The sequence below is a fragment of the Zootermopsis nevadensis genome, unplaced genomic scaffold (assembly GCF_977971745.1).
Source record: "Zootermopsis nevadensis isolate Lab colony 2312 unplaced genomic scaffold, Znev_1.0 Znev_ptg000024l, whole genome shotgun sequence".
Taxonomy (NCBI): domain Eukaryota; kingdom Metazoa; phylum Arthropoda; class Insecta; order Blattodea; family Termopsidae; genus Zootermopsis; species Zootermopsis nevadensis.
In genome coordinates this window covers 15,017,048-15,039,414 of record NW_028259156.1, presented here as the reverse complement: position 1 = coordinate 15,039,414, position 22,367 = coordinate 15,017,048, and the positions used below count along the sequence as shown (strand labels likewise).

General features: G+C 39.0%; 1 protein-coding gene across 7 annotated transcripts in view; it reads right to left on the bottom strand.

The window, feature by feature from the left end:
- Positions 1-22,367, bottom strand: part of LOC110830921 (uncharacterized) — a 111,260-nt gene that overhangs the window by 57,303 nt on the left and 31,590 nt on the right. For 5 of the 7 annotated variants that reach the window (XM_087355197.1, XM_087355198.1, XM_087355196.1 and 2 more), the window contains exon 2: positions 17,540-17,621. The gene's annotated coding sequence lies outside the window, so the exon portion shown is untranslated. Of the gene's footprint in view, positions 1-17,539; positions 17,622-22,116; positions 22,327-22,367 lie in introns of those variants that run through there. The other 2 variants (XM_087355201.1, XM_087355199.1) reach the window with 2 other exon arrangements.

Below are 22,367 nucleotides of genomic sequence, written 5' to 3'. Positions count from 1 at the left end.
ACTGAAGGAGATGTATTATTTTATACACCTAATGAACAGAATTATTTTAATCTATTTTCTTGCAACCAGACAGGTATAATAAATGTTAGTAGACCTGGGAGAACCGGTTTACTCCCTGCGGGGCCAACATCTCATAATAATCAGATTCCCAAACATCCAGCAGGTCGGCGGCTAAGCCTTGCTCTGCACCTGTCTCTCGCACTGACTTCAGTTCTCGCCGACTACAGACCACAACACTAAGGACCCTGTCCATATTCCTGTCACCAAATAGGAAAATGTGTGTAGAGCTGGACACTACATTTTTATTTTATTTAAACGTGACTTGGCGGTCTTTCACGTGTTCACGATTTGATCAGACTCTGCAGTTGGCACTGAAGGTCGCGTAGGCTGTGTTTATTCACAAGATATGAGTACGCAGTAGGCTCTCGTATCATTAGCGGCATGATGCAACACCAGGTAAGGTACCGTAGTGCGTCGTTAGTTGCCGGACGGTTGTTTCTCTATGACGCTCTGGGATCAGCAAGACAAATAGGTTTGAACAACGAGGTGCCATATTCCATGTATGTCTACCTACATCATGTATTTGTTAAACACATAGGCAGAAAGTCCTTCGGATTCGGGACCATCAATTAAAAAAAAAAAAAGTTCCTTCAGAAGTCGAGGTTTCGGGATTTTAATGTGGAACCCAAATACAGTCCAAATTTTATATCTTGCACACTGATTTGCAACTGTTGCGTAGTTCGAGTAATCTGTCGGAATCAATTTAACAATCCCGACATCTTGAAATAAAATTTTAAACTAACCCTGACGACTTGTCATCCATGTTACAGGCCTATAATTTTTTTTGTCAATTTATGCTATTTTACGATAGGTCAACAAATAAAGTAATTTTTTTTAGTTCAGCACAGAAGTGGTGTCTGCAGCACTATGAACCTTCTTCCATTTGCATTTCTTTGGTTTCAGTCCATTTTTAACACTGATAACAGAATACTGTGATAACGACTTGCCTGTTTCATTGTAAGACTGCATACAAGAGCAGAAATATTACGTAATGCGATGTTTGCAGTCAGCTGGCGGGAATACTAATAAAGAAAAAAATAATATGGCGATAAGTAAATGCAGTGTGAGGCACTGGCAAATTTTCGGGTTAATAGAAACATTCAAGGAATGGCGAATGAGCGGTGATAATGAGAATTCGGGAGGGGGCATAGACTGCTAACCCTCTCAAGCTCCCAGGAAAAATAATTCCCGCAATTAAAATCATTTGATTGACGGGAACATCTCTTCCTTCGTGCTTTCTCATGACAAAAATAACCCACGCACTTTAAAATTAAAATATTTAGTAATTGGAACCTGAAAGGGTTAGAATGTGGTAAAGTAACGGAACAGATCAGCGTATCTGGGACAACCGGAGAATCGGCATAAACAAAGGAAAGAAAATGTAGAAGAAATGCCGAAAGCCCGGACAATTATTAGCCGTTGAATCAAATTAATTTAAAATCAGGGCGATTAAGATAAACAAGAGATGCCTAAGTTCCATGTGATCAACATATTCTTTTAAAATTAAATAAAACTGCCAAGAAGATTTGTACTTACTTTCGTATATTATAATCGAACTACTGAGTCAGTATAGTGACTAGCTACGGGCTGGACGACCGGGGTTCGATCCCCGACGGGGGCAGAGGATTTTTCCTCTAGCCTCTGCGTCCAGACCGGCTCTGGGGCCCACCCAGCCTCCTCTACAATGGGTACCGGGGTCCTTTCACGGGCGATAAAGCCGGCCGGGGCGTGATGCTGACCACTCACCCCCATCTAGTGCCGAGGTCAAGGAAGAGACGAGCTATACCATCTCTCCCCCAAACGCCTACATGGCGTATAGTGGGACAAACTTTACTTTACTACTGACAAAAATTCAAAAGTTGACGCACTGTCGTCATCATTAAAAGATTTTAACATACGAGGCTCTTATAAACTGCCAGGACGAGTATACAAAGGCATCGCTGTTTAGTACACAAGCCACGAAAAATCCAACAGAAGTCTGGGCCCGTAAATGATTTTCAGGGATGCAGGAAAACTAAAGCAGTAGGCGGATGTTCTCAAAATAGATCACAGAAAGCTTTACATCTGCGTTTCTGAAGCGCAGTAAGTATGAAAGACCCGTATAAGGATAGGGCGCATTTATTTTCGGAGCTGCATTAGCAAACGTATTTCTGGGAACAACAACTACTGTTAATTTTGGTTATGGCGGTTAGACAAAGCTCGTAAATCATAGCTAGAACAGCACATATGCTTAGTAGGTACACAGCTACAAGGCTACGCGTCGTCGAAACACATCAGACCACACTTCACAGTAATGTGGATGGCGAAAGGAGATGATTGCCAATTATCAGGCTAATTATTATTATTATTGTAAAATATTGTTCAATATGGTACACTTATACATTTAGTTTGATTTGTTTGTTTGTTTTTGTATTTGTAATGTTTTACTTTTATTATTACTGAAATGAATTTAATTATTTATTATATTTCATCCTGTACTGTTGTTCAGTGCTTGACTGTTATTGGTCTTACCTGGCTGTTGTCAAGCACTTAAATAAATGAATTGAATTGAATTATCCCATCTATTCACCACTTTATGGGGTATGTACTTCCATGTACCCGAGACAGACCTTGTCCCTAAGGTACATGGGGCAGCAGCTATTTCCGGGATACATATTGTTTTTAGCAAGTGCCACATGTATTATATAATTTTATTCTATGAAAGCGTCTTTCGGATGATGTTTGAAGTTCCAAAAATGGCGGTCTTCTGCAGTTCTCTGATGTCGTGTTCGCCCGGGATGTTGGCCAAATATTTTCTGAGCGACCTGGATTATTACTATTTTTGTAGTATTACTGACTAGACGAGCAACTATCAGTTTCTCAAGAAGGAATCCGCTCCATGGAGTCAATCATTAGAATAATGTTGGCCGGGATTGGCTACGGGATGACCGAAAAGGGGTTCGAATCCCACCACCTTTCTCAGCCGACATGACTCCAGCTGCAGATTAAACGAAGGTTAATTAAACAGCTTACGAATCATACAAATATCGAATGTACCTGGACAGGAGCGCACACAACTATAATTTTTGGATTAACAAGAAAAACTGTTCTTTCGACGCCTATTTTCGAAGTTACACATGTATACATTCTCACGACGTTTCGGAAACTCTTCGTCTTCAGGTAGAACAAAATAGATTCATCATAACTATCAACGTAATTTATACATGAACAACAAACAAAGACAATTCTCCCATAAAAATTCCAAACAACTGTCTGTAGTCTTCAGAACCAAATTAGAATACGCATATAAAACACCTTTATACGCAATATCGGCATCCTACCGACTTGCATTTCTGGATAGAACTGACATTGTTTCGCGGGCCGCAGTGTGCCTATTCTTGTATTAAAGCACTGCCACAAACTGTCTAAACGACATAAAATTGAGGTCTACGCACGTACGGCATGATTCTAAACTGTTTCGATTACGTAACTGATCTATTTTCAATTGGGTCGTATGCACTGCAAGTTTTAAACGGAGGAAGGTCAGACAGCCGTGTTACATCTGTCACCCACTGAATGTAGGTAATGGAGCCTTGCGCAGAGACAAATTGAAACGCAATTTCTTTCCTTCCTCACTATTTTCGTCAAGGCCCTGCGTGCCCACAGAAAGAGACGCTGTACCATTCTCCTGAAACAAGATAATTGGTCTGCTCTGCAGACGTGTCACAGACTATAAAACCGCACCTTACCATATACAGAAGGCACTGACTATCATTTGGCCCTGAAGTGCAAGGACTGGTACACGAAACAAATCACGTAGTTATGCTATTAGCATATGAAAGTTTGCACAGTGAATAAGTCAGAAATTACTGTCGCGACCTCTAAACACTGTAAGAACACTTCGTCCATACGTCGTTTAGTTCACTACATATAATTCCACATCAAAACACACACTTCAGTACCATAGTACAAGTCAGTACAAAATGGCAGCAAATTATTTATATTTCAACAAGTTCTTTCGAGACATACGCTGGCCTACATCAATGACTGCCCTCAATCTTATGGAAATGAAAGGAGTCACATCACGTTACGAGGGCTGTTCGATGAAGACCGAGAAAGACTTTCTTACATCATACCTCCTTTATGATAAGTAATTGTATCCTCAAGAAACCTGCCAAGAACCAATTATAACATGCATTTAAGAAGAAAATGACCTTCTAACTGACCAGCACACAACCCCAATCGTTATTATTTTCTCACTAGTCCATTAAAATATTTTGTACGTAATTTGTGGAAGGTTAACCTAAATTCCTTCCTATTTGTGACAGGTAAGGTACTTCTCAAACAAATTCAAGAAAGCAGAATACGGAAGAGGCTAGGCCTATAGGAACATAAAACAGCAAGCTTAGCTGTTAAAGCAGAATATTTTTCGTTAAATTGTATATCTTCAGTTTCGTCTTTTACAGGAAGTTACAAATCAATTTCACTCTACGTTCTCGAAACGAGAGAAAATTTCTGATAACTACATTTCCTTTCAAATAAAGTTCTGTTATAGGCAGGCTTTGCTATATTTAATATCAAATCCAAAACCAGTTTTGTGCTGTTATGGGCAACTGATCTGCAACAAGAGCAGCACACGCGTGAACTGGAGTCATCTTTGGCTAACAGAAATTTGAAAATTTTTTTGGACACGATATTTTACCATGCAACCAGTTAGATCTGATTCTTCGAGAAATCGCGAAGCAAGGGCTACATCCAAAATAGATATTAAATAATACTAACTAGCACACAACTTAACCTGTTTCAATGACCAGCTGCGAATTGCCAGTGTATTTTCCCCATGCAATTACGATTTCTCAGTAAAATATACTTTCTGTTATAAAAAGCTTAGGTAAAATACCAAGACAATTAAACCCTTCTCATTTCACCCAGAACGTCGTAATTGTTTACACATACAGCACAGCAACCAAGGCAACACCTGTTTCACACTACATTCGTTAACTCATTATATCTCTCTCACCATTTTACTTTCACACGCAAATTTAACAAAGCTTAATCAGTTATCGTCATATGACCAAAATAGATATTGCTATCATTATGTTCGCTTAAGCACTATCCTCATACATGCTCCATAGTTTTCGAACACCTTCCAATAAACACAACTTAGGACTCTGCTGCAAACTACAATAATGTTCTTTACAAGGCGCATTACTGAACTTTTACATTTACAGTAAACTGTTTCAGTACAGATCGCCAATGTTTTGTTGTTTGTAATTCCAGTAAATCGGGTATGGAAGGAGAGACAGATGTGGCTGGAGAAAAGCGATTCAGAATAATGAACTGAAAGCTGCCATATTTGAGTCACCCATCAGGCCAACATACGGTCTGCTCAGTGTAACAGATATTCACAGTAAAGTATGTCAGAACAACGGATGTCAAATCTTATCTCGAGAGTTTAACTGGTTTAGAAATCTTAAGGTACTCACGAGAGGCCACGTGATACATAACTATTAATAAGTACCTGAATAACACTGCGTAAGAAGTAATTGTAAACAAGTACTGAATTGATAGTGGTAATAAAGGATGTAGACAATAGTGATTTTAAGCTTGTTTAGATAATTTCAAAAATTGTAACTGCATTCAATGGTTACTCAAAGTAGGAACGTGAAACTTGTTCCAAAATGACATGTTACACCTCAAGATTTTACAAGTGTTCTGTGTCTGCTCCTTTCTGAACACAAGCAGATGTCACAGTTCATCCAGTTCTGTCCAAATGCTACTGACCTTCACAAAGCCACATAACGAGAAGTGAAGTTAGGCGACCTCGGAGGGACATGGATTTGGAGCACCACGGCCAGTTCACATTACATGAAAAACTCACAAAAAAAAATTTCATGGTAACAGAACACGTCGCCAAGCGAAAACACGCTGGCACTTAAAAAGGTTACGTACACACACGCTACAGCAAGAGTTGATGTTCTCAGTTCTAACAAAAACTATTTCATTATTTTTATTTGTTCAATACATTTATAATTACCCAATAGAGGAGATAATTATAAATGTTGCCATGGGAAAGCCGTGCGTTGTATACTGTTAACTTTGTGTGGCTTATTCACACAAGGAACCATAAAAGCGAGTCGTAGAAGCTAATGAACGAAGCGGCGACCTCTATGCCAACTGTCTGGTTAGCAGCTTGTCTACAACCCGGCAGACAACGGCGATATCAACGCATCCTCATAAGCAAATTCATGGTTGTAAGGATTCAGGATTACTGATAGCGGAGTCAAAGTTCTCGTACAGAGAAAAACAACTTCAGATTGTTCGTAACTTGTACAACCATGCTAAGTTACTTTGCTTCAAAGTATAAGGAAACTAGTGCCACCATACCCTAAGACGGCGACGGATCGAGGAGAAGAATACGGAACCTAAGAACTGTTACGTCAATGAATTCTGATGTTACGCTGTTTGCACTGTATACGACGTCGAATGCTAAGATGAATGTCGGCGATGAAATGGACGTGAAAGACTGCAATGCCATATTGGTAATTACATATCCCCCAAATTATCCCAACAATCTCTAACTCTGTATTTTATATTTGTGGGTTCCAAATGGTTCTCAGTGTAAACAAGCATTAATTCCTTGGTTTATATTAACCAGTTAATCATTGTAATGGTACGAACTGAAGATGGAAGTAGTAAGTATCTTCTCAAACAACAATACTTCTGCCTAAGGAACGCAGCAAATTTCACAATCTTTCACCTCTCATATAGGCGTATACACTAAAAACTAACGCAATGTTTGATGCGTTTAAACTCGAAATTACACTATTGTTCTCTTGTCACAGCGATAACTGTTTCACCACGAGATAAGATTGAAATCTGGCTTCATTGGCATATGACAACTGTTGCCCAACTCGTTTCATAACTTTTGGACAAATGCAACGCGACCTGGAAATCTTTTATCTCATTGCTAATATGCAGAGCTGCAATAGTCAGCCAGTGCTCAGAGAGACAGAACGTAGTAACAGTGAGATGACGGATTCGAATCTAGGACCGAAGACCGACCATCATAACTGATTTCTGTTCATGGTCAAATTAGGGGGCAGTACCCAAAATCAAACCACGACCACTTCCCTCCACATCCTCCACAATCCATCCCACCTTTCCACGCTAAAACGTTGATGTTGACTACAAATCCTTGCTTTCGAAATCCAAGCGAGTATAAGGCAGTTTTATTAAAGTTCTTCACCGAATAATTAACACTTATATTTCTTACTCGGAAGGTCCCGAGTTCATATATGGGCTTTAAGACCGGCCAGTGTTTCGTGGTTTTCCTCGGTTATTAAACATAGATACCGGCACAATACCTTAAATTAGTCCATGACCGATTATTTCCATGTCCTTTCTATTTCATTAACCATCCTACTTTTCGACGGCACACAGTCTAAGTTACTGACACTATCGACAAATAAATCACAGTTTTCTGCGAAGGGCAATAAATTATTAGGTAATTTCACGAACCACCTTCACTAACGCTCTGTAAAATGCCTGATCGTTGTGTCAAGACACAAGCCTACCTATCATATTTATATTGCATTTAACATCATGAATGGAAAGATGTAGAAAGTAGAACACAAATTTCCATAGGCAAAGTAAAAGTGAAATATGTGGCCTAAATTAAGCTTGGATAAGATTAGCAGCACGCCAACGCATCTTGATTTAAATCTTATCAAGATAATTAAAAGTACGCCGTGAAAACAATGTAATAAAGATGAAAACTGGAGTGCAGTTACAATCCAACAGCTGCGCGAGAAGAAACTGATAACAACGCTTGAGGAACTTGCGTCATCCGACGTCTAACCTCATCAGCACTTTCAATGTCGTCGACTTGCGACGACCAGGACAGCTCAATGGTTGGCAGGCACGTCCACCAGAAGCTCAAACTCCATGATGAGCGCAATTTTAACCTTTATCAGATCATGTGTGCTCCCTTTCTGAGCGCAAAATATGATAATCTTTAGCCACCACCGTACCAAATGCCGACCCCACGTTGCAAGATACAACACTCCTCTGTGATCCTACCTACGTCTTCGTCTTCTATCTGGTCCTTCCCTGCAGATATTTTGAAAAAAACAAAAACAATTTGCACTGCATTTTCATCGCCATCGAGTTTGCTGCAGTTTCGGACTCAGTTTTTTTGACACTAAGGAATCCGAGTCAGGAATAGTTCCTGGAGAAACAAATTGATTGCAGCAAATCTTGACGGGTAGCTATATTATTTTGAAACGACACAAATTACGCTAAAGTATACAATTTCTAAAAATGTAATCACAGAAAGGAACATTTTGTGTTCTTTCCTTGTTCAGGCAAGTGTTAAAATTCAAAGTGAAAACACGTGCCAATTTTAGGCGAGACTTCAGGTTATCAGAGCCGTGAACACAGTGAATCTTTTCGGGAATGTTGCGCTGTGTAGTCTGATATAATTATTTGTTGTCAGGACTTTTACCATCGTCTGTTTTTAAAATTCACGACGTTTCGGGGGTTGATTCTGCCTCCGAAACGTCGTGAATTTTAAAAATAGACGATTTTAAAAACAGACGATGGAAAACGTCCTAACAACAAATAATTTTAAGTGTAAACTACCGTCGTCAAAATCCTTTAGAATTGAGTCTGATAAAAGTTTACCCTCATGATAGAGGAACAAAGCAACTCTGAAACGACGGAAAACGTCTACCAGATTACATGGCGCAACATCCCAGGAGACAGTCATCTTCATGTTCTAATGTTATATATATGTACTAGTCTATACATATAGGTTTTTTATCATTAGATAACCTTTTCAGTAATAACTGGAGTAGATCTGACCAATACAAGTATCTGCAGTTGGCTAACGGCGTATAAAGAAAATGACAGAGTGGTATGTGTTAGGAATGTTAGCGTTACAGAAAACCTCCCACACAGTCGAGGTCATAACAGAATTTCGACCACATTTGTACCATAAAATAACCCTTTTTATGCCACAAGAAGTTTTAAAACTGTGTGCAACAAATAACTTGAGACAGTATTCATGCGAGCGGATGTTTCTGAGGTCAAGGGAAAGCATGCATCATGAGATTAACATCAACACCGTCTGGGATGCTTCTGGAACGGACGACGCGAAATACGAATTCACACAATGAACCCCGTAATTATTTTACAAGCGGTACTCGACATCGTAAATGTAAAGAAAGAAGACACAAACGCACAACCGACATCTCTCAACTTCACTGATACTCTCGGCCAGTGTTTTCCAATCTTTTCTACGTGGAGGAACCCCCAAAATAATTGTTTGTATCTCGAGGAACCACTCCCTATAAAAACGTTTATAGACTATAAAAAATTTATAGCGGGGAGCGCAGTTCAGTTATTGCTAAATTATTGTCAAGAACGAACTGGCCGAAATACAGAGGCAGTTGGCAGTGCACGGAGATTACTCCAGTATTGCCAATTGCCGGACAAAAATTCCAGCAATATTTGGAAATTTCGCCGTATTTCGAAAAATGTATTTATTTATTCCACGTTTTCTCGTGGAACCCCTGACGATGTTGTGCGGACCCCTGGTTTAGAAACATTGCTCTAGAACCTCACACGACGTGGTTTAAGATAACACGTATTCTCTCATGCAGTCTTCACTAAAATTATAATACCAGCATCAGGGTTTCAGGCTGATATAATAATTTCGGTTAAAACAGACCATATTTATGAGGTATACGAAAAGGAAAGAATGTAACGTACAATTCATACACTTTGTACTGACTCTGGAAGTAGAATAAAATCCTCCAGACACCAGATGACCACCTTTGGCACTTATAACACAATAAATTAAAGAGTGAATCCTGCTTAAACCACCATTAGAACTGTTGCAATAATGATTATGTCACCGGAGCTTCAGCAAATGGGAGGTTAGGTAGCATTAAGTACAGTAGGACTCTACATTAGAATCAGAAAGGATCGAAGTCTTCTGAACAGAAGCTGTAAAAACGAGTTACGTGAAGAAACCAAATTTATCTTATCGGTTAGACTGGCCTCGAGACATTGCATCCTATACAAAGCAAAACAAGACTAATAAAAATACTTAAAACACGTGTAACATGTATTTCCCCACAAAAGGTTATTTAAAATTTATTTATGATACTCGCCGCCATTTATGACAATTTTATGAAGCAAGGAATTGATTTCAAGCTTAACAAGCCATACGAAAAAAATTCAAACAGGAGACCAGAGGAAAACAAGACTAGTTAATTAATGAGGCTACGTAAAGTACGTTCAAAGCAATGTTTTCTATAAACGGTTCTTTGAACACACTACGTCATTTATGTTAATTTTATGAATCAAGATATTGATCTCAAGTTTAAAGCCGTGCAAGAAAAATCAAACAGTGAACACAAAGCAACTTTAGTGTTCTTCCCGACATGTGAGTACTTTCATTGTACATTTTAAGATAACAAACTCCACAGATAAGCTAGAAGTCGGTCAGCTGGTCAATCAATGCTCCATTTTTACGGATCCCGAAGGTTCAATCCCGTGTTTACAACATCCTGCCACTTAACCCTATCGTGTGCCAATAGAATCCTGTCCATACCCTTACAACCTACTTCTTTCAGATCCCTTTTAATATTATCGTCCAAAGTCGATAGTCACCTCTCCTTCAGGTTTTCAAACAAGTACTGTGTGTCCATATACCACCTGTCTCACTCGTGCTATACGACCTCCAGCCTGCAACATCCCAGAAGACAGTCATGTTTGTGCCACACAGTTCTCATTTGCGAAACACGCCTAAAACTGATAGGGCGCCTGCCTAATGGTTTCTATTGTTCATTCTGTAACAGCTGAGATTCTTTGAACGCAGTGAAACAAAGATAGACCACATTGACGCAACGCAGTTTCTCCTTTCTGCAGGCAACACGTAGAGGCGGGTTGGCCAGATAAGACACTGCAACGCTACAATCCCATTTCCCAACCCAACGTTAACTGCGACATACACAAGCTGATTTTGGTCCTAGCTTATCATGAGCTCCCGGCAACCCGGGGTAGAGGTTTGATTACAGCCACTTGTAGTGTACTTCTGCGGTACTCCAGCACAAGGACCTGGTTGTCTGCTCATATAAAATATCTAATCCGGTATCTTAAATCTTCTTGAGGGCAGGCAAAATGCAGCAAATCCCACATTCAACGGAAACTTGTATCTGGGGCAAATATTTTTCTGGTCTCACGAACGGAAGAGTTTAACGAGAAACAGTTTATTTCAATATCCTTTTTTACTTATCTCCTACAAATGCCTTCTGCAAGTTACTTTACGATAAAGAACACTACCACACATGGGAAAGAAGGTGCAAAAGATACTTTGACTGCCGAAAAAGAATAAGAAGAAGAAAAACTTAAAATGTGTACAACTGAATAACACGAACAGTATATACATGAACAAATTCTGACCCCATTATCTTGGTCATAAAAGCACGAGGGGCGTATTCTTGTATCTAGTGCGCCTGCGTCAAAAGGAGATCTACCAGAAATAAACGAACTTTGAAACATTTGGAATTCCGATATCACCCCGATTTAATAGTAACTGGATTAAGAGAAAACGCTTTGTAATATGACCCTTAAACAAATCGTTTCCCCATTAATCAATGCCAAAAAGAAGTGTAAATTAGGGCACATTTGCAACGTTTAATTTTCTTCTCTAAACCGTTGCCGAAACGTTTGTCTTAGCAAACTGTGGTGTTGTGTGTCCGAAACGCTCCTAACATGATAATACCGTATTTCCTCGACTTTAAGATGCCATCGATTGTAAGACGCAACCCTTAATTTAATAATAGGTTTTCAGCAAAAAAAAAGACGCTATATAGATTCGCAGACGCACCCCGATTTCAGGATTTTTAAAATGTGAAAAAAGTGCGTCTTTTACGGCACAGAAAAAAGCGAAACAAACATCATCGTCTCCTTCACGCTTTGCTACTCACAGGCAATGTTAAACCGACCGCCCCCTACACCCAGAAAGGAACCTAAAGCACATGTTCATTTCCCTTATTAGACTGATTTTCCAGACTGAAATTCGTAATACAATACACCACTAGAGAACCCCTCCCGAAACAAACACGGTTCAAACCACGGGAGAATAAGTCATAAGACAAGATATTACAAGGATTGTGTGTGTATATAAATAAATTTCAGAGCAAATTAATTTAAAGAGTGGGTCACTGAACTAAATAACGAGACCCAGTAAAACAGGTAGTGAAAACATAGGCACACGAGACACCATGAAGATCTGATGCTATTACGACATGTTCATCAGTATCTTATCAACCTGAAACGTGCTGTTAAGCAATCACCATCAGGCAATTATATTCCTTAGCTCAATCTAGAAAGGTCAAGGTGAGGGAGGAGATAAAATATATGTATTAACGAAACAGATAAATGCGTATATTACAACATACCAATATCTTAGATAAACTTGGTTCTAATAGCGTCACATTTGGTCAATGGATTTTAACAGACAGCATTATGCATTCCCGAATTGCAGCTAGGCGAAGTTACGACGTCCATATTTCTTTCCTTAACAAGCAGTGATGGATACGAAGTTACTAGCGATGAAATTATTTACAGTTCGTTTTCAATGAGTGGATATGTGACTACTGCACGTTTCAAGAACAATTACTTACACGATTACCTTCCGTTGCAATAGCAATTATCAAAAGGGGCGCCTGACCCATGAGCGACAGAACAGTAGCGACTAACCATTTCAGTCCGTATCGTATTCGGAGGTTCGTCGGCTGAATTCTGAAGCCTGAAGTTTTCGACCTTTCTGATTATTCAGGGCAAATTTCGAATGCAAACTACTGTAACATCTACATTACAATGTATCAAGAACAAAGAATTAGGGCAAAATAAGTAGACCTATGGATGACAAAACAGAAAGAGAAAAGAATCCTGTGTGTTAACAAATATTACAGATTTATTTCTGCCGCCGACTTTCGGGCATTGAAAACACATTTAAGAGCGGTCTTGGACATAGTTTTGGATCCACAAGTCATTCTGTAGTTTTGTTGAATCCACCTGTGAAAGTTCCATCGTATTACAAACCGAATAAAGTAAACGCGAGTCCACACGGCGTCACAATCCAAAAGAACGACGTCTTCTTCTCTGCCGTCAGAATATTCTGATCTCACAGGTCTATGTTTCTCCATTGCATGTTCTGGACCAAAAAATTCCTTCACGAATCCGTCCATTTCGCCTGGTAGAATTAACACAATAGGATACAAAGACTTAAAAAAGAGAGGGACTTAGCCGATCGCAGGTGTTCCTAAACACGACAGCGAACCTAATTATTCTGTAGCTTCGTGATCAGCCATGGATGCTGACACAAGGCCTAAGCCGATATCGGAAAGCTATGCCAAAAGTTGTTACTCGATAAAATTCGTGGGCCTAAAATTCGCGACTAGCAAAGGTCTGCAGAACTAATATTTCCAAAACAATGACTGTGAGCTTTTTGAGAAAGTTCTCTAAGAAGGTATATGGACCCATAAAATTAAATGTTTCAATATTTCGAAATGATGTGTCCCTAAAATTATTCATAGAAGCACATGCAGATCTTATTTCAACGCAATTAGATGCAGAGCGAATTCAGAACAATCCTTCTTGGAATACGAATAAAAGCAAGAAAAATCAATGTCAAATGCCTATCAAATGACTAATTTTGTTAAGGACAATTATTGAACAACGTGAACGTATTTTAAATATAAGTCAGTAATATTTTTAGTCAATTGGCACGGATTTCAACCATTTGACCTATTTTATAACCTTGAGGCCCTCGACTCGATAAGATAGGGTGCATGTGACCACAAGTCACAAGTTTGATAATTTTACACCAACAGCCCCCTCCGACTTTATTTTAGTGACTCAACTCTAAGAAGGGGGAGTAGACGTCTGGTTTAGGAATGAATTTGATTTATCTAGAAGTATTTTCGTTGCAAGCGGTTTGAACGCATCGGGGCGCGATTTCACAATATTCTAAAAGATTCCGAGATCACAGGACAGAGTTCAATTATGTTGAAATAACAATATCGTGACACTGCAACAGATATAAAATTAGAATCTGCGTGCCAGAAAATCCACATGTTATGCGCTTATATGTAAACACTTTAGACTATCAATGGCACATACATGTTGAAGTAAAACCCACTTCAGAATTAAAGAGACATCTAAGTCCCATCACAGAATGGGGGCTTAAAATAATTTTATGTCACAAGAATTTTAATTTTGTCAACTTGATTCGTATAAGAATGGATTTAATCTGCTGTAATCTCTTGGTGTGTATAAAATCAATTACATCGCTTTTTGATATTGCAGACATAACTCATTAAAGATACTTTAACGTAATGTGTTGGATGTACGCATTAATATAATGGAATATCCATATTCACACATCTGCATCCTTGCACAACCCGAGAAAAATACTTGCTTGAGCCTTTCACATCCCTTACAACCACTTCCCACGTAAACTGGTTTTGTCAAAAGCACATCTCGATGACCAGACCAGTCTCGTTCACTAATGGCGGAATAAGATGGAAATTAACAGATGTGGGTGGACAGGATCGCCAGTTATCTGGTGAGTTAACAAGACGTATAAGAAACCAAGTTATGTCTTTCTTGCCTGCGAGATCTGGACCATCAATCAGCTACTCGGGGAACAGAGAGCATGTACATACGAACTGACATAACACAGGGATCACTGGTACAGAGCAGCATATGTGGTGGATGTGGCAATGTTTGGTAATGTGGGAGGGGGGGGGGTAATTTGACGCAATCACAGAACGATGCAACGCCTCCCAGCACATTATAAGGCAGCAAACGTTACAAGCCTTGTTTCTCAACTTACTGAATTATAGGTCTCGGTTTGTTTACTGACTTATATGGGGAATGAATGGGCCTTTCTTTCAGGAACAAATTTACATTACATACTGACACACAAAAACAACAAAACCTCTCCGCTACTTGAACTCACATCTGCATCATTCCTACGCATGATCGGTTAAATTAGACCTTACGAAGCTGAAAGTCACTTGGCCGGTCAATATAATCTCCGCCTTTTAAGAAGCACCATAGCTCATCACCGTGCTCACAACAACCCTCTATAGCAGTGGTATTCAACCATTTTTTGTTCGCGTACCCCCAGATATAATTTCTCTTCCAACTTTGTACCCCCAAAGTTGTTGGTGTATAATTCAAGTTATACATAGTATATAATCTACATCTAAAATAAATTAAATAAATTACATTACTGATTATTCGGTGTTTATCATAATTTTTTTTTTTTTTAAATTTCACGTACCCCCTAAGAAGTCTTCGCGTACCCCAGGTTGAATACCACTGCTCTATAGTACCCATGCCGGGACAGTTTAATCCAGCACAGGAAATTTCACACCGCTTCATCAGCCCTTTAAATACACACCACCTGCTTTAAAAATCAGTAACTGTGAATTTTGTATCCACGGGTTTCATAGGATTCTCACTGTAATAGCGATTAATTCCTTGAACGGCATCAACCAGCTGCTATTTGCAATTATGAAGCGTTGTGTTTTCTTTGCGGTACGGGTTGAATTCTCAAACAAATATTTAGATAAGCTTAGGGTAAAGAGGGTTAAAATCAGTTTCAGTATGATCCTCCTATCTACGCCTATGCATTCAAAATGTTTTTTTCCCCCCATTCAGGATTTTCGACCAAATTTCACTCTCCTCAACATTTTGTTCCCTCAACCCGCGTTGTTTCCTTCGGGTGAAACAAAGTTCTACTGACATAAAACAACAGGTGAAACTACAGTTGTTTAAATTCTAATCCTTAAGTGTTTAGACAGACGACAGAAAGGTAAATACTTTCAGAGGCGAAAGATTATTGCAACAAACAGTGCGTGTTCAGAGAGATTTTCTATTGCGTTTTGGCCCACAGGAAACGATGGAAGAATAAAATAACAAATGAACACTTAGAAGAGACACTCTTGTACATGAAAGTGTTTAATGATATTTAAACTTTACGTCTGCCGTCAATAAAAATTACGAAACCGAAAATTCAGGAAACGGTCTACGCGACTTCGCATAGAAAATAACAGGATGTTTATTTGATTGGCTGAGTCATTTCGATCTCAGAAAAGTTGCATATGACGTCCTATAATTCGAATGAATCACTATTACCCAATAACAAAACACATATATTTCCTAACAAAATCAAACCGGCACACTTTGATCTTCTCTGTAAAAAGGTTTCAGTTGCGTTACTTGAAACATCCTTTTAAAAGCAACCATCAGTTAAATAAATACACGTGTTTTTCCTAACACACAATTTTACATTGTCGGCACTACATGGCACATGCGGCGAATAATAAGGGCAGGAATACTAGTGGATGGAGTTACTGCATACGTCTCTTAAGTCCTGGTAGGCGAGTTCAGGAAACATCCACTTTAATCTAATCACAGCTATCTCAACACATTTCCGATTCCACCTTACTATGTTATCCAGTTCTAAAGAACCTATAACCATACACTATCCTCGAAATGTCACTCAGTAAGCGAGAAATGTACAAGAAAGAAAAACCAAAACCTTTTAGAAAGCAATACCCAATGGGTACAGCACGTGCAATATAATCCACTTTATTTAACGAATAAAACTTATATACTAGTAATAAAGCTACGGTGATGTTTATAAATAAAGGACGCATTGTATCTTATGGAAGATGCAGTGTACAATGTAATATTCTTAGTTAAGCAATTTTTTTCCGGTCTGCTATTATTTCACTTCTCTCAGGTCCAAATACTGTTTTCAAACAACATCAAAATGTGTTGTTCCCTTAACGTGAGAGACCAAGTTTTACACTCATACAAAATAGATAAAATTGTAGATTCTTTACATTTTGGACAACACGTGGTAATACTTCAGCTACCGGATGAGAACATTTTTTGAATAACTTACATTTTTTAGATAACTGAAGACATAAAGAAACAAGATTATAGCAAAGATACTTGTACTTTATGCTCATTTCTCCTGCTTCTTTTTCAAGGAGGCGTATTCTTCAGATTTTCCTTTAAACTTTATATTATGGCTGTATTTCAGATTTCCGAACGACTGAAGTAAGATGTCGTTGACTATACACATTATACCAGATGGTAATTTGTATACGAGCATAACCAGGGGCACGTTGTAAATTAGAGTCTTGTGTTTCTATTAGCTTCCAAATTTGTGATGCCTAAATCAGATTTGAGTCCATATTCGGTGAATGCATTTAATTACTAAAATGCCCATATTTTACAGAGATGTAAATTAATAAAGTGGAAATTATAATTCCTAGTGCGGTTTACCATTTTTTTTTTACGGAAAACGGGATGATTTCATAAAACGCCCTTGTAAGGCAATGAATGGAAAGAGTGCACCGCCAAGCCTACGACTGCTGAAGATGAAGTTCTTTGCACTCACCAGTTAGTTTCCTCAGATACTTTATCCACAGCAGCCTTTGTCAATCCAGCAATTACTGCCACATCCCAGCAGGTGGAGATTTCTGTGGGAAAAAAAGAGAGATACATTCAGAAAATTTTGTCTAACTTCTATCTGTTCTGTAAACGTACGAACGTCATTTAACATATCAATTTCCAGTGCATACGTTACTACATCCTTATTGTATGCTGCTGACACAAAACACTGTAACACCGTTCATTTCTTCCTCCGTCATCTAATATCTTGTTCTGTTAACCTTAGTTCTCCTGTCCGTACATTTTAATTTCATTTGTTTGATAGTTAACAGAGTAAGTGTTTATGTACGTTTGCGCACACTGAGATACCAGTCTTAGGATGTACGCATTAAGACAGGAACACAATAAGTAACTTAAGTCTTGCGCTCTCACCCTTATAAGGCGAACAGTAGGGGCTATATTTTTGTTTGGTTCATTATTTTTAATTATTAAAATTTATTTGTATAACGTGATTTAAGTAGGATATGAGGATATGAGTCCGAAGATGGCTGTATTCTGGGTTGTTGCGCCGTGCAGTCTGATAGAAGTTTCCTGACGTTTCATGGGTCCTTGCTGCCTCCATCATCAGGACGATGAGTCATCGCAAGGACCTCTGAAACGCTGGTAGACTTCTACCACACTACACGGCGCAACAACCCAGAATACAACCATCAACATGACTTAAATCTGTTGATCCATGTTTTATATCGAAAGATTATAATATTCGTGAAAGCGAGGATTTAGACAGGTGCTAACAGAAATGTGACGCACATTAGGTACAACAAACTCCTAAGACTAATAACCATTACGGAGGATCGGGGTTTCAAACACTTACCTTACTTAACGGCGGAGTGTATAAGACGAACTAATACTGAATGCATAAATAAAAACAATCCGACGTCTGTCTCATGAATCACTTTCGATAATACATTAGACACGTCATCATAATATGCATTACATTCGTCTACCATATTTAAATAAAGCCATATTTCGACAGTACTCTATTACAGACCGACTACACTGCAGATGAGAAGAAACCCTGCACATTCTTGACACAAAGGGTATTCCACGTACGCAAACCATGTGGGCCCTTCGTGTTAATTAATAAGCAAACAAATACAATTCAAGTGTACGGACTTTCTTATACGACTGGCTTCTGAATCAATATACGTGTAAGCATACATGCATACAGATACACAGATACATACATTGCTCAACACGTATGCAAGTGCGAGCGCGTAGAAGCTATGAGCTGTGAGGGGCAGAGTACTTGCTATTCTATAAAAATAGTACCTCTTGAGCAGTCAGTACTGATTTGTCTGTTCATGAAATTCCCCGCTTATTATAGAGTCGAAAGTTCATTACCGTGTTCACACGAGCTCGTCAAGGCCTAGTTGAGTGTGAATTTTTCGGCTCCCCATGCATGCTACATGCACCACCCATCTCATTCCTCTTCCTTTGGTAATCCTGGTTACACACTCTTATTAATATACAGGGCTTACATTCTGCATCTAAGAAATGTACAAATAAGCCACTCTAATTAGCAGTAAGCATTTTCTTATTTGACTGGTCATCCAAATCATTTTGCACACGAAGTGCAAGGCATAAGGGGAATGTCGTGTCTGCCTGTTCGACTAGATGGTTCATAGCTAAAACCACGAAACACAAATTCTCCATCATATTTGATTGCAAAATCAAAACTAAAAGCAGTTCAACTACCAATCCACTTTAATATTATCAGCCCCCCCTCCCAAAAAAATATCCTTACTTTACGTTAAGTTCAGACGCAAACTCTTCACCACTCTTCAACCCGTTGTTCTTGAATTATTGAGACGAAAAACATGGATGAGCAAACAGACGTGATATTCCCATCATAAGTCCATCTTACACCCTTTTCAACAAAAGCAGATTAAAAGTAAATCATAAACTGGTTGATAGTATGAAAATTCTCATGCACAGCTTTGTATTCTGAAGTCACGCCTGTATAAAATCCAGTGCATCGTTTATTTCCTTTTCCAGAATTTATCATATCCGCTCATTTCCTGAATATGGATTATGCGCGTTACAACCTCAGTCTGCAATTCCCGTTATCACCACCGAACGCCAAGCACCAGTATTGATTATCTGTCGGCAAGCAGGAAACGCCACAGAAACGAGAGTCCGGTTTGTGACACAAATGCTTCAATATGAAGCTTATAACTTCTTCAAACGTGGCCTGAATCTCTAGAAATGAAACCGGATCTCAAATAGTATTGTGGCAGAAACGAACACGACGTTCCGGAAAGTCGTTCTAACGCCTACTTTCATTAAAATCCATTACACATGACAACGGTACGTAAATTCATCATTCACTAATCATCCTGTCATTCGACAGTATATAATCTGACGTACTGAAATCGTTATCAAATGAACCAAAATCACTTCGTAGTTTAACTACACCAATATGGCTGGTAAGGGATGAAATATTAAGGTCTTGGGGGGCGTGGAAAAGGATTATGTATGACCCGTCAGTTTCTGTTGGAGTATGCAGATCAATACAGCAAACACGGCGTGCAGAAGCTGCGCGAATGGGTGGTTTTCGTGGCTTGAATTATCTTTTAGACATTCTTTTCAACATGTAACTATTTTATCCGTGTAGTAACCACATACCAAGCTCCCGCATAATGCGTGACAGATTCGAAGTATAGACCTGCAGCGTTCAGTAAACCCCTGGGCTGGAGACCATGGCTCCGTCTGACAGCGCTGCTTGCGCTCGTGAACCCGTCCATATTTATGGAGACACGAGCATGAGTGGACCCAGCTTTAATCGTTTTACAAACGTTCTCATCAACGAAGTTTCTACCTTCATTAAAAAATTAATACGACAGTTATAAATTCCAATGGCAGACTTCCTATTTAAAATATTTTCTGACAACCCAAAACATTAGGTTAGTTGCCATATGATTAATTCTCAACAAGCTAAATTTATTTACACCTAAGGTCAATATGAATAACGATACCAGATACCACACGTCTAGTTTCAAACGTTCCTGACATCGATAACAAACTGAAGAATAAATATAGGTAAGGAACATTGTCATTTTACATTCCACAGAAGAATTATGTTAAGTACAGCTGGAAATTATTCTAAGGTCAAGTGACACCCATTTTTAAAACTCAACAATCCCATTAGTGTCCCTATTTATCTCAGAAACTGTCACGTTCACTAAGTCCGTTCCGGTAGATTTATTTATCTACAATTCATTTAACTTCGCGTTTTTCAGTAGCTCGGACTATACAGCGTATAATAAAAGGACGACTGTGAATAACGAACTTGGAAAGGATGTGGAAGGAAGCGGTCGTGGCCTGATTTAAGATATTATCCCGGCATTTGTGTCGAGTGGCTGGTAGAGAATATAACAGCAAAGCGTGCGGTCTCCTCCATAGGGCATGGCAATCAGAAGCTACGAAGTTTAATGGAAAAAACGGTATTAAACATCTGTAATTGAACGTGAAAATCTTACGAGAGGTTACACCTCTGTAAGGCTTGCTAACATGCCAGAGCCGAGTGGCTCTGGCATGCTTGCTGATCGCTGATAACGCTAATGCTTAGGTCAACACATGCTAAAATTACACAGTGATACCTTGCAGTAGAGAATAAATTAAAGAGATGTATTATCGTTTCTATAAGTGAATAACACAGGCCCATGTTGCAATAGATTGCAATTGCAAAATAATTAGGGTCGCACCCACGTTCAAAATACAAGGTTGGATTTTTGAGGTATGTTCGGATGTTACGCCGTGTAGTCTGGTATGTTTAGGGATCGCCCTGATCCTCTGAAATTTCGGTAAAAATCTACCAGACTGCACAGCGCAACAACCATGAAGACAGTCATCTTAAAAATGCAAGGTTGGTTTACGTAGCATTCTGAAACCTGTGGATCAGCTGCTTTATCATCAATGAGGTTTGTAAGAAGTTGCACGTTAACTGCTTCCTCCTGCGGCAGAACAAAGTTAAAATTCGGAAGAATCAAAATCTTGTAGAAAAAAAAACCTTCTAGTTCGGCACACACTGTTGAGGGGATGTTGGTGAGGACCGATGAGTTCTAAAATACAGATAAATCGACGTCCTTTAAATTCACAGCGCTACTGTTTTATAATAACAGCAAATAATAACAGTTGCCAGTGGAATTGCAATGTCCCCCCAACCTTGTTTAACTGCACACCCACAAGCATTCATACGAAGTGTCGACAACTTCCAATAGAGCTACTTGCAAAATTCCAGTGAGAAACGGTGCAATGCAATCCTTTTGTAATGTATCGTAACACACAAGGACACAAAGTACACGCCGTGTTGAAGCACTACAGTTACACCAAGAAGTGAAATGCAATTTCATATACTGATATGTTTCTCCCGGTCCTACTGTATTCATCCTACAACTGCTTGTGCCAACGGCAACAGACGATGCAGGGAACTAAGTTACTTTCTGTAAGTACGTTTACCTTCTTAGAATTAAAAACAACCGTTTTCAAAGCTAGCATATCCCAAACATAAATCATACTTACGTTAATGTTCATCCATTCAGAAATCTGCAAACTATCCTATGGTACAGCAACCTGTGATGTACCGGTAGTTATGAATGAAAATGAGTAGTATTCTTACGTACGGCCGCACTCATCAGATTTTGGAATTTGTGTACGCCATTGATAATGCAATCAATATTAATAAATACCTGCTCTTATACGAGATAAGGTATTAACCGATTAGTTTTATAAATTACATGTTTTAAGCTGCAGTCGAACGAAACTGCCATTCA